The sequence below is a fragment of the Carcharodon carcharias genome, chromosome 29, assembly GCF_017639515.1.
Source record: "Carcharodon carcharias isolate sCarCar2 chromosome 29, sCarCar2.pri, whole genome shotgun sequence".
NCBI lineage: Eukaryota > Metazoa > Chordata > Chondrichthyes > Lamniformes > Lamnidae > Carcharodon > Carcharodon carcharias.
In genome coordinates, this window is record NC_054495.1 from 6,467,298 (window position 1) to 6,480,174 (window position 12,877).

The 12,877-nt window shown below is 47.6% G+C and overlaps 1 long non-coding RNA gene across 1 annotated transcript in view; it reads left to right on the forward strand.

Annotated features, from left to right (window-relative positions):
- LOC121271040 overlaps window positions 1-12,128 on the forward strand; it is a 31,187-nt gene extending 19,059 nt beyond the window's left edge. The window contains exon 3 of the long non-coding RNA XR_005941661.1: window positions 12,071-12,128. This is a non-coding gene — a long non-coding RNA (uncharacterized LOC121271040). The remainder of the gene's footprint in view (window positions 1-12,070) is intronic.
- The last annotated feature ends 749 nt before the right edge of the window (window positions 12,129-12,877 follow it).

The following is a 12,877-nucleotide window of genomic DNA, read 5'->3' on the forward strand; positions in this document are numbered from 1 at the left end:
AATGATTGTATGCTACAATACAGAAATGAAAGTGCATTAAAAGGTGTTGAGCATCATACCGAATGAAAAGCAACTAATACAGGGACAAAAGAAAACCACCAGTGATAAGCCCATGGTGTGCCGAAGGTGTTTCATGTCTATGTTTGCAGGTGCTACGTCTCGGTGCTGACCCCCTCGCTGGCACTGGCATTGGAGACAGCCTGCTCACTCTGCTGTCCTGTTGGCCTTGATGACCTTGGCGATCATCCTCTGGCCCATGGAGCCTGTGCTGGCCCCGACTGGGAGGGAGCAGCCAGTGACACGGCTGGCACCTCCCCAGTTGCAGCAGCCTCATCAGATGCAACAAACACTGGCAGAAGGGCGTAGGAGCTGCTGCCTTCATCCAGAGTGCCCAGAGAGTTGCTCACAGAGATGACAGGCAGCTTGTGTGCCAATGTGAGGTCACTTCGGACCTCCCTGCTCACCACAGATGGATGGGCACTTAGCTGAGATATTGGGTGCCCAATCCAACTTCCATGCTGACACTGAGTAGCTGAGGTCTGTGAGGGCTTGCAGGTCCGAGCGTATCCCCGGGAAGCCCTGATTGTTCTCCTGGAGGAGCCTCGCCATGAGAGTCGCCACTCTCTCCATGGAGGAGGCATTGCGCTCGGCCATGAAGGCCATTGCATTGCTCATGCTCCACATGAACTCCTCCAGCACAGCGACCATGGCACGCATTGCCTCATGTATCTCCGCCAGATCCTCCTGCACACCGTGCTGGACTTGCAGCCTCTGCCGCCTTAGGGACGACTCCAGAGGCACATCGTCAGCCATCGACTGGGCATGTTCCTGGTCCCCAGCAGTCCTCCGACTGCCAGTGCCCTGGGCACTCTCTGTCTCCTCGTGCACCTCAAGCAACTGTGAAGTGCCCTCACCACTGTGCACCAGGACACTAGCTGATGATCTTATCCCCACCGAGGTGCTGGTATCTGCGCTGGTGCCTGCCTGGCTGAGATGGTGTGACGCTGGTGCGTGTACATCTTCAGGGCCCTCAGGGGTCAGCGATGGTCCCTCTGCCTCCTGAGTGTGGGCATGCTCCAGAGAGGCTGAAAGGAAGAACAAAGATATTTGATTAGTTGAAGTTGTTACACTGTTAATGTGCACGCCTGGCACCCGGATCAGAATGCACTCCTCCTTCCAATATCAAGTGGAAACGCATGTTGGATGCTGAAATCAATATCGTCACCAGTGGAATGCTTGCACTTGCAGACATTGTCACCTCAGTGCGCACCACTCTTACCTTCCACTGGCACTTCAACCTCACAGCGGCTGGTAAACCTGGGTGCATGGCGCCTCTCCAGCTTGAGGGCCACCTGCTCATATCTGGTCAGTATGAGTAGGTGGGCCTGCCCTCTGCCAATCTGTATCCATTCGGCATTATTATGTGCGGTCTCGTCCTGAAAGGAGGGGGGAGCATTGATTAGTCCACCCTGTACCTGCATTGCCATTGCAGCCTTGCCACCCCCACCTGAATGAGACATTACAGGGCTCATCCGATTCATGACCCTGGAGCTGTCATACACTCACCCCAAGCAGCCAAGGCTGACCCTGTTGCCCAGATGCTGCCTCCATTACATTTGCCACTCACACTATAAGACCTCTCAAATCAAGGAACACTGCCACCTAGAAGGGCAAGAGCAGCAGATGGATGGCTGCCCCACCACCTGGAAGTTCCCCTCCCAATCAGTCAGCATCTTGACTTTGAAATGTTTTGGCATTCCTGCACTGCACCTAGGTCCAGGTCCTAGAGCTCACCCCCAAAACAGTACTGTGGGTGTACATGCACTACATGCAGCAGATACAGAAGGCAGCTCACCACCACCCTCTCAGGGGCAACTAGGCATGGGCAATAAATGCTGGCCCACCCAGCGAAGACCACATGCCATGAATGAATGAATGCAATCATAAAATTCTGAATTGGGTGGGTGGGGGGTGGGGGCAACCTAACTGCTGTGCTAAGTGACCCATGCCAACACAGTACTCACCCTCCCCAATTGCAAGAGGTCATTGAACCGCTTGAGGCATTGCACGCAGGTGTGTCTCATCACATTGTGGGAGCTGGCCCTTTCTGCCACCTCCTCTCAGGCACATTTCGTCATGCAGACGGGGGCCTCCTCCTCCCGTTCCTTGGCACTACGATGTCGCGCCATGCTTGCCATCTCCTCAAGGAGAGCAGCAAGGCACTCATCTGAAAATCTCGGGGCACACTGCCCCGCCGACCTGCCCTCCTGCCTGTCCTGCCCTCCGAGAGCGCTCTCGAACGTCCTCCTGTGCGCCATCATTGGTAGCCTTTGGGAGGCTGCCTGCGCCATTTTTAAACAGGCCACTGGGTCGCGATTGGACCCGGCGGCCATTGGACTCCTGCCGCGGCCCACCCCTTCCTGCTGTTCTCAGGAGCCGTGATTCAGGCTGGGTGGGCCTTAATTGGCCTGCCCGCATAAAATGGCGGCACAGAGACAATCGTGGGTGGCTCTGTGCCCATCTGTGCCTGCTCCCAAACAGCCTGCCCGCAATAGGAAAAATTCTACCCCTGGTGATCGTATTCTGTTAACCTAAATTAAACAGTTAGGTAGAACTGGGCAATCTGGTGGTTAGATCAAATTTCTCTCACATTTGTCACGGCTCAGGGAACAGTGGGTCTTGGTATTACAGTTCATTATCCCCAGTGACTCATAATAATAGTAGGAGGGCTTTAGATGGTAACTTTTCCCTACTGGGGCAGCTGCCCCAAGCTTTAGTGTGTCCCTCAGCACCTAGTGCTGGACCTTGGAATATGGCAGTCAGCAACACCCAGTCCTGTTTAGGCCCTTGTGCTGGAAGATCAACCATTTTTTGGCAGATCAAAGAGTGATTTTCACCAGTTTGATGGTCCTCCAGCAGTATTTCATATTTCTCTCGGTGCATCCCTGCTAACAGCCCATAGATCACGGATTCTTGCATTATGGACCTGCTCAGGATGAAGCTCAACAGAAAACACTGCATCTCTTTGCAAAGGCACATTCCAGAAGATGGGCAACGGTCTTTCATTAATCATTCACCTCCCTGAAAATAACGCTTATTGGGGATCGGGGGGTAAAGTCGGCCATCTGGCATCTACCTTTTAGTCACCATGCAGCCACATTAGGATTGAAATTGGATCTCAGATGCCTTCTCACAATTCCAACAGGAAATGTGCAGGATGCCACCTTGGCAAAGGAGAAAGAAGAGGTGCCCTTTACCCATGCCTGAATCAGAGATCACCATTTGCATTTGCATGCATCTGGGAAAGCTAACTCTAAACATCACACAATTAAGCAAAGGGAAATACTTGCCATAATCACTGCTGACCCTACTCCAAGACCTCTGACCTTATTCCCCATCTTGAAATCAAGGTCCTACCATTGGATCCCGTTCAGCCCTGGCCCCGACAGTGACCTCCTAGCCGCCTGACAGTACTCCAAACTCCCCAAAAGTACGTCCCAGGCCTGTGATCTTCCTATCCAATTCCTCACTGAATCCCAATCATGGACTCTTGAGGCCCACCCATCCCTCTTCCAAGCTCCCACAATCGAAACACATCGCTTATCAGGAAATTGGAGCACTACCCTGAATGGGGCCCTATTACTGTACCATATGAATGATGAAGAGTCCTGAGGATGAAAGTCTGGGTATCCTTGGACCTCACCATTTGAGCTTGGATTTGATAGCACTGTATGGGTGAGGTGCCTAATGATGGGTAATCCCAGATTTCTCCCCCACCATGTCTAAAACCAATGAAAATAAGACAGAAATGCTCATTTCTGCTGACACCTCTTTCTGTACATTATAACGTACACCAAAATGGCTCCCTGAAAGTCCTACTCCTATGCGATACCAGGATTTCATTTTAAGAACTTGCCTGTATGGTCTAATTACTGGATCGAGCTTTGTTAATGGTTTTATTTCTCCCCTCCGGGTGATGTTGTGGTACTGTCATTGGACTGGCAATCCAGAGACCTAGGGTACTGCTATGGGGACCTGGGTTTGAGTCTCGCTGCGGATCTGGAATTAAAAGCACAATGATCACCATAAAAACCATTATCGGAAAAATCCATCTTTTTCACCATTATCCTTTGAGAAGGAAACCTGCCTACATCTGGTTGACTCTGAAATGGCCTAGCAAGCCTCTCAAATCGCTTAAAAAGAATGAAACTGGGTGGCCTACTTGATATCGACCTGGGCACCGGAAATGACAATGGCAAATTCAGCCCTGTCAACCCTGCTAAGTCCTCCTTACTAACATCTGGGGGCTTGTGCCAAAATTGTGAGAGCTGTCTCACAGACTAGTCAAGCAACAGCCTGACATAGTCGCCCTCACAGAATCATACCTGGCAGATAATGTTCCCAGACATCACCATCACCATCCCTGGGTTTATCCTGCACCATCAGGGAACAGCTCAAGCAGAGGAGCAGCATAGTGGAATACAGTTGGGGGAGAGTTGCCCTGGGAGTCCTCAACATTGACTCCAGACCACACAAAGTCTCATCAGGTCAAACATGGGCAAGGAAACCTCCTGCTAATTACCACACACCACCTCCCAATACACCTCCGTGTTGAACACGACTTGGAGGAAGCACTGAGGGTAGCAAAGGCACTATATGTACTCTGGATAGGGGATTTCAATATTACTTCTCGGCCTTTTGACTAAGATCAAGTGTAGTGTGTGTGTGCGCATAGCAGGGGACTTCAATATCCATCACCAAGAGTGAATTGGTAGCACCAGTACAGACTGAGCTGGCTGAGTCCTAAAGGACATAGCTGCTAGACTGGGAAAAACATACTTGACCTCGTCCTCACCAATCTACCTGTAGCAGATGCTTCTGTCCATGACAGTGTCGGTAGGAGTGACAACCGCACAATCTCTGTGGAGACAAAGATAAATGGTATCCTCTTCACATTGAGGATACCTTCTGTCATGTTGTGTGGCACTGCCACTTCGTTAAATGGGATAGATTTTGAACAGATCTAGCAGCTCAAGACTGGGCATCCTTGAGGTGCTGTGGGCCGTCAGCAGCAGCAGAATTGTACTCAACCACAATCTGTAACCTCATGGCCCAACATATCCCCCACTCTACCATTACTAATAAGCCAGGAAATCTCTGGTTCAATGAAGAATGCAGGAGGGCTTGCCAGGAACAACACCAGGTACACATAAAAATGAGATGTCAACCTGGTGAAGCTACAACACAGGACTACGTGTGTGCCAGACAATGTAAGCAGCAAGTGATGGACAGAGCTAAGCAAATCCACATACAATGGACCAAGTCTAAGCTCTGCAGTCCTGCCATATCCAGTCGTGAATGGCGGCTGGCAATTAAACAACTCACTGAAGGAGGAAGCTTCACAAATATCCCCATCCTCAATGAAGGACGTGCCCAGCACATCAGCACAAAAAATAAGGCTGAAGCATTTAGAATAACCTTCAGCCAGAAGTGCCAAGGGGATGATCCATCTTGGCCTCCTCTTGAGGACCCCAGCATAACAGATGCCAGTCTCCAGGCCATTCAATTCATTCCTCGTCATATCAAGAAATGGCTGAAGGCACTGGATACTGCAAAGACTATGGACCCTGACAATATTCCGGCAATAGTACTGAAGACTTGTGCTCCAGTGCTTGCTGTGCCCTAGCCAAGCTGTTCCAGTACAGCTACAACACTGATATCTACCCGGCAATGTGGAAAATTGCCCAGATATATCCTGTACACAAAACACAGGACAAATCCAACCCAGCCAATTACTGCCCCATCAGTCTACTCTCCATCATCAGTAACGGAAGGGACCCTTAATAGTGTAATCAATTGGCACCTGCTTAGAAATAGCCTGCTCACTGACGCTTAGTTTGGGTTCTGCCCAAACAATTCTTGGCTCCTGACTTTGTTACAGCCTTGGTTCACACATGGACAAAAGACTCCAGAGGTAAGGCGAGAGTGACTGCTCTTGACATCAAGGTAGCATTTGACAAAGTGTGGCATCAAGGACTCCTAACAAAACTGGGGTCAATGGGAATCAGGGGGAATACTCTCCGCTGGTTGGAGTCATATCTAGCACAAAGGAAATTGGTGTGGTTATTGGAGGTCAATCATCTCAATTCCAGGACATCATTGCAGAGGTGCCGCAGGGTAGTGGCCTAGGCCCAACCATCTTCAGCTGCTTCATCAATGACGTTCCTTCCATCATAAGGTCAGAAGTGGGGATGTTCTTGATGATTGTGCAATGTTCAGCACCACTTGCGACTCCTCAGATACTGAAGCTGTCCATGCCAAATGCAGCAAGACCTGGAAAATATCCATGCTTGGGCTGACAAGTGGCAACATTTGCACCACACAAATGCCAGACAAAGACCATCTCCAATAAGAGAGAATATAACCATCGCCCTTGACATTCTTGTTGTAGCTTCACCAGGTTGACACCTCATTTTTATGTATACCTGGTGTTGCTCCTGGCAAGCCCTCCTGCACTCTTGGCATTACCATCACTGAATCGCCCACTATCAACATTCTGGGGGTTACCATTGACCAGAAACTGAACAGGACTAGCCATTTAAATACTGTGGCCATAAGAGCAGGTCCGAGACTAGGAATCCTGCGGCGAGTAACTCACCTCCTGACTCTCCAGTGCCTGTCCACGATTTACAAAGCACAAGACAGGAGTACGATGGAATACTGTCCACTTGCCTGGATGAGTTCAACTCCAACAACACTCAGGAAGCTTGACATCATCCAGGACTAAGCAGCCCACTTGATTGACACCCCATCCACACACATTGATTCCCTGCACCACCTACGCACAGCGGCAGCAGTGTATACCATCTACAAGATGCACTGCAGCAACTCGCCAGGCCTCCTTATGCAGCACCTTCCAATCCCATGACCACTACTATCTTGAAGGAAAAGGGCTGCAGACACATGGGAAGCTGGTCATTACCCTCCAAGCCACTCACTATTCTGACTTGGAAATATATCGCCATTCCCTCGCTGTGGCTGGGTCAAAATCCTGGAATTGCCTTCCTAACAGCACTGTGGGTGGACCTACACCACAGGGATAGCAGCGGTTCAAGAAGGCAGCTCACCACTACCTTCTCAAGGGCAATTAGGGATGAGCAATAAATGCTGGCCTAGCCAGCGACACCCATATCCAATGAACAAATAAATACAGCTGCTTTAGTTCCTCCCATTCGGTTGCTGTTCATGTCAATCACAGGAAGTTCATTCCACCTTTGATTTGGCTCCATGAGTTGCCACTGCTGAACCCTAATGTCCCAATGGGCTACCACTTCTCTTTGCAGCAGCTTGACATGACCCATTCAAAATTATTTGTTACCTGTATATCCCAGTCTATCCCACCATGGAGTAGACCTGCAGTTCTGTATGGTCTGTCTAACCCTGCTTGGTACTGTTCAGCCTTATTGCCCACCCCACCACTCAACCAGCTTAAGTACTTCATCACTCCACTTACCTATAATCATTCCCAATTGAAGGCAAACATCTCACATTGTAGCACTTTGTCTGCATTGCACTGAAATGTCAATTTAAATTGTGTTATTGAGTAACAGGGTAGAAATTTGAACCCAAAAGCTTTGGATTCAAAGAGAATGCCATTAATCAGTGAGCCTGCCATTGAAGCACCATGTTGCAGCACAATTGACTCCATGTTGATAGCTCTGCATAATTGAGCCACACGCTACTGCTTAATTAGCTGTTGCTTTGTCAATCTCCTTGGCATCAAATCTAGTAAGATAAGTTGCATCATGCAGTGACAATTAGGAAGGCATAAGTGCACCCAACTTGTGACTCTGTGGTGTGCTGTTCTGTAATGAGCCTGATCATCACAAAGGAACAGGAGTAGGCCATTCAGTCCTTCGAGATGGCTCCACTATTCAACTAGGTTATAGCTGAATTGTACCTCAGCTCCATTTATCTTACTTAGCTCCATATCCCTTGATAAATTGACCTAAAAAAAATGCCAATCTCAGTCTTGAAAGTTCCAATTGCCCTGCAGCATCGATTGCCTTTTGGAAGAGACAATTCAGGATTTCCATTATAATTTTAATGAACAAACTGCTCCCAAATATTGCTCTTAAATGGCCAGGAGCTAATTAAATGCATGTTCCCTCTTTCTTGATGCCACCAGCATACAGTTTCTCTGTATCTACCCTACTGAATCCTTTTTGCATTTTAAACACTCAGATCAGATCACCTCTAAACATTCTATGCTCAAGATTATACAAACCAAGTTTATGCCATCTATCCTCATAATTTTACCCTCAGTATCATTCTGATGAACGTACACTGTACCCCCACCAAGAACAATATATTGTTCCTGAGGTACAGTACCCAAAACTGACTTCGGTACTCCATATGAGTTCTGCCTGGGTCTCTATAAAATTCAAACATAATTTCCTTCATTTTGCAATTTAGCCTCCTTGATATAAAAGGCCAGCATCCTATTAGCCTTTTACATTAATTTTACAGCACCAAACTATTTAGCGCAATGGGTCATTGCCAATATTTATGCTCCATATGATTTTGGATTTATTCCTTAGAGCTGCCACTAGTTAGAAATAATATATATGCTTGGACCCCCAAGTCTCTTAGCTTCTCCCACTATTAAAAATACGCTGATTGATCTTTCTTAGTACAAAGTGGATAACCTCACAATTGCCTACATTAAAAATTATTAGCCATCGTTTTGCAAACTTTTAAGCTGCCTATGTCCCTTAGCAACTTGTTGCTCCTATTTGCACAACTGTAAGTGCCTCCCAGAAAGACTTGGATTCATATAGTATCTTTCACATCCATAGGATACCCCAAAGCATTTTGCAATCTATAAAGTACTTTTGAAGTTCAGTCTCTGCTATAATGTAGGAAATGCATCAGCCCTCCCACAAGCAGCAATGTGATAATGACCAGGTAATCTGCTTTTGGTGTTGTTGATTGAACAGGACACCAGGGATAACTCCCCCGTTCTTCTTTGAAGCAGTGGCCATGGGATCTTTTACATCCACCTGAGAGTGCAGATGTAGCCTCCATCTAAGCTCTCATCCTTGTGTCATCTGCAAACCAGGACATACAGCTCTCTATTTCTTTCTCCAAGTCATTAATAAATAAAGTGAAACGTTGAGGCCCCAGTGCAAATCCCAGGGAATCCCACTTGTCACATCCTCTCTATCTGAGTATGTTTATCTGTCTGTCCTTTATCCCACTATCTGTCACAACCAAGACCCTCCTCAAGTCAAAAGGCTACTGCCACATCGGGACAAGGTACAGATGGATTCATACTGCATGGTTATTCCTGTCAGGATTATACCCAAAGAAGCTTAGGGGAAAGTCTGGGAGCAACAGACTTGGGCTGGCATGTACTGTGGTGGGTAGAGGGAATGAGGGATAAGCTACTCAAATGAATTGCGGTGGAGAAATGGCAATGGCAAAATGCTGAAGGCAAGTGGTATAGGAGGAAGAGGTGACCCCTAAAGAGGTTAAGGAAAGCCTAGGTAAGGGTGAGAGTGGGGTGACTAACCATCCCTAATTTTGCAGGATTGTCCCATAATTGAGCCCACTGCCCTATGTTGCGTGCTGCATGCAACCAGGACACTGGTTTTCCCACAAGCCGACCCATAATCTTGTGTATGTGCAGTAACTGCTCTGCTCTCATGTGTGTGCTGTCACAGCTCTGGAGCCCCACCCCTGCTGTCACAGCTGTGGCGGCTTTAGTTCCACCCCCGCAGATCTGTCAGCCTCCCTGCTCTGATGAAACCCATGCCAGGGCGTCCCAAGTTGGTCACCCTGGGTGGGCGAGTGATGGCTTAGAGGGAGTGTCATATAAACTCAAATGACTTCCTGGAGGAGGAGGGCGGGGCAACGCCAAACATGCCTTTGAAATATCTTAAAAGTACGAGAGGAAAAGATGACGCATGAAAAGATACACATCGAAGTATACACCCAGTGGGAGTGGAGAAAAGGAAGGAAAAGGCCATAGCATTAAAATAGAAAGGAGGGGAGGGGGGAAAGGGCGCGGCTTCTGAGGAAGGAAGCGGACATGACAGGGGCGGGGCCGCTAGAAAAGCGGACGTGAAAGGGCGGCAAACGAGGGGGGCGTGCTCAACGGTCGGAGGAACCGCGCGCAGCATCCCTGCACTTGGGCCGGCGGAGGGCGGAGCTCGTGGCGGAACGGGGCCGCCTCTAATGTGACTGCAAGCAGGGGGCAAAGCGAGGTGTTAAAAAGGGGGCGCGACGTGACGGTTAGGCTGGAGAAGCAGGAGAAAGATGGCACCTGGTGGATAACGGGAGAGACAACTCCCTCCGCCTGCTTGTAGTTTGCCTCGTCATGCAGTTGCAGCAACCTTTTGCCCCTGGAATAGGGCTGTTTTTTTTTTCTCTCCGTTCCGAATACTTTCACCAACTCCATTAATTCTTGCTATTAGCCAGTGGGTAAAATTGGCCCAAGAAGAAAAGGTCTCCCTCTGCTCCAAAAGGTCATGCAGCCCCCAAAAAAAGTTGACAGATCACCTCTTGACCCTGCTGGATGTGATTGATCAGTGTGAGATTTGTCTTGGGTGGTAGCCAATTGGCAGCATGTTGTTCCCTACCAACCCCAATTTCCTGCCCCCCCCCCCCCCCCACCCGATGGAGCAGATGAATTCAACCCCCCAACATTTTAATGTCGCCACAGGGTTGACATTGGTTATGCTGTTTCCAGGCACTGATCACATGCCCTTACTAGGAGACCTAGCATTGGCTTCAAATTGGGCGTCGGGCCCTGTTTAACGTTGCCTGGCCCATCTCCAAAGGGAGCACAGCATATTTTCAGGCTGGGGTGGTCTGCTCCTTTTGCTTTCTTTCTCGTTGTGTCCCAGTTGAGACTGATATGCCTCACTGCAGCTCTCAAGTCAAGTTGCAGAAGAAGGGGAAACAGGAGGTATCTGTGAGCTGGCAGTGACTCTCAAAGGGGCTGTGCGGAGCTAGAACGAGGGGCCTCCTCCTGGCTCGACGAGAAGCTCTTTAAAAATAAGGGAGGTGGTGGCATAGTGGTATTGTCACAGGACTGGTAATCCAGAAACCCAGGGTAATTCTCTGGGTACCTGGGTTCAAATCCCTCCATGTCAGATGGCGGAATTTGAATCCAATAAAAATACGGAATTAAAATTAAACCATTGTTGATTGTCACAAAAACCCATCTAGTTCACTAACATCCTTTAGAGAAGGAAATCTGTTCTAGCCCACATGTGACTCCAGACCTACAACAATGTGGTTGACTCTTAAATGCCCTCTAAACAAGGGCAATTAGGGAGGACAATAATGCCAGCATTTAAAAAAAATGCTTCCTGGTTGCATCTTATGAAACCACATCCACTGAATAATCTGAAATGGAAAAGGCATGAGGCATGCACTGCTTGTTGTTCACTAGTTTAGAGGAGTGGAGTTCTAAAAACAGACATTAATAAAAGAGGCAGGGGGAGGGTGGGCATAAGCAGCCTAGCGCTTGCTATGGGCACTTGGGAAATGGCTCAATTCAGTATTTGGTTGGTCATCTTTTTGATGTACTTGGGGCACATGACATTGGTTCCTGGCTATATTAGCTCTCCACTTTCAGAACAGGTGCGGTGGGATCTAATTTCTTCCTCAAACTGAGGGACCTCAAACCGTGCCTTTGAGAACAAGATATTTCACCTTTTATTTTGAAAGACATGTTATTTGGCATGGCATGAACTCCCTTAATAGAATATTCACTATTTGGTTGGGGGAAAATCTCTAGCAGTCTTTGCTTTTCTATGAGATGCATTCCTATCTCCATTTGTGGTCTTCCTATCTCACTGCTGGAATACTGTAGTAAAGGGATCTTATCCAAGTGGCTATTGTGAGCCTTCAAATGGCGGGTCCTGATATCTGCAACAAACTCACTGTATCATTGCAGGGGCCTTGTTAATTTTATTCTTGTGTTCTCTTGCATAATTACATCTTAAGTTAAGCAAGCTTAATACAATCAGCCTCATTTTACACAATTCATGTCTTTCAGCATTTTACCTTGAAATGAAAGAACTTGGATTACCTGGCAAGCAACACGTCAGCTTGTAAAGCCAAGGTAAAATAAGGTTCAGGGTAAGAGAGTGCAGAATAACCAATGAGTCAGCTGCAAAAAAGTGCACAGCATTAGGTGCCACAGGGAATTGACAGACAAATGTTAGTTTAATGCACAAAGAATATATTGGATTGTTTATGAGTGGTTTATTTAAATTGATTGACTATGACCATTATTGTGCTTCAGGAATAACAAATGTGAGTACAATGATTGGAGCTTCATCGTGTGCTTTGTAATATTGATTTGAAGTTTTGGGAGTTGTAAGGTCGAATTGCTGTACAAGAGGTTTTGCTTGATTATCGCTGCAGTTCAGGGATATCTTTCACAAAGTTATGCTGAGCTGCCAACTGTCCATTTGTTGGCTTCGATAAAAGTTCACTAATATGCACTGTTCATACAGGGACTGGGAATGCAATGGATAACTAAAATGGTTCCCAAATGGACTGTGGTGATGATGGATCACAGTAAATTCAATAATCAGCCATTTTCCATGTCCTCGCTCAAACATCGCAGAAGTGGGCTGACAGTGTTGTCAGGTGTGGTTTACAAAGTCATCTTTGTAGACATTGTGTGATTCTTCTGTATTGTTTCGAGTTAAAATTTGCTTATATTCTACATGAAACAGCCCTGAAGAGCTTTCCTGAATTTACTGAAAAGGGAAATTGTCTTCTGTTTACAAGCATTAACTAGCTATTGGATAATCTATCTCTTGAAAGGCTGTTGAGTTGTTAAAATGTTGCAAAG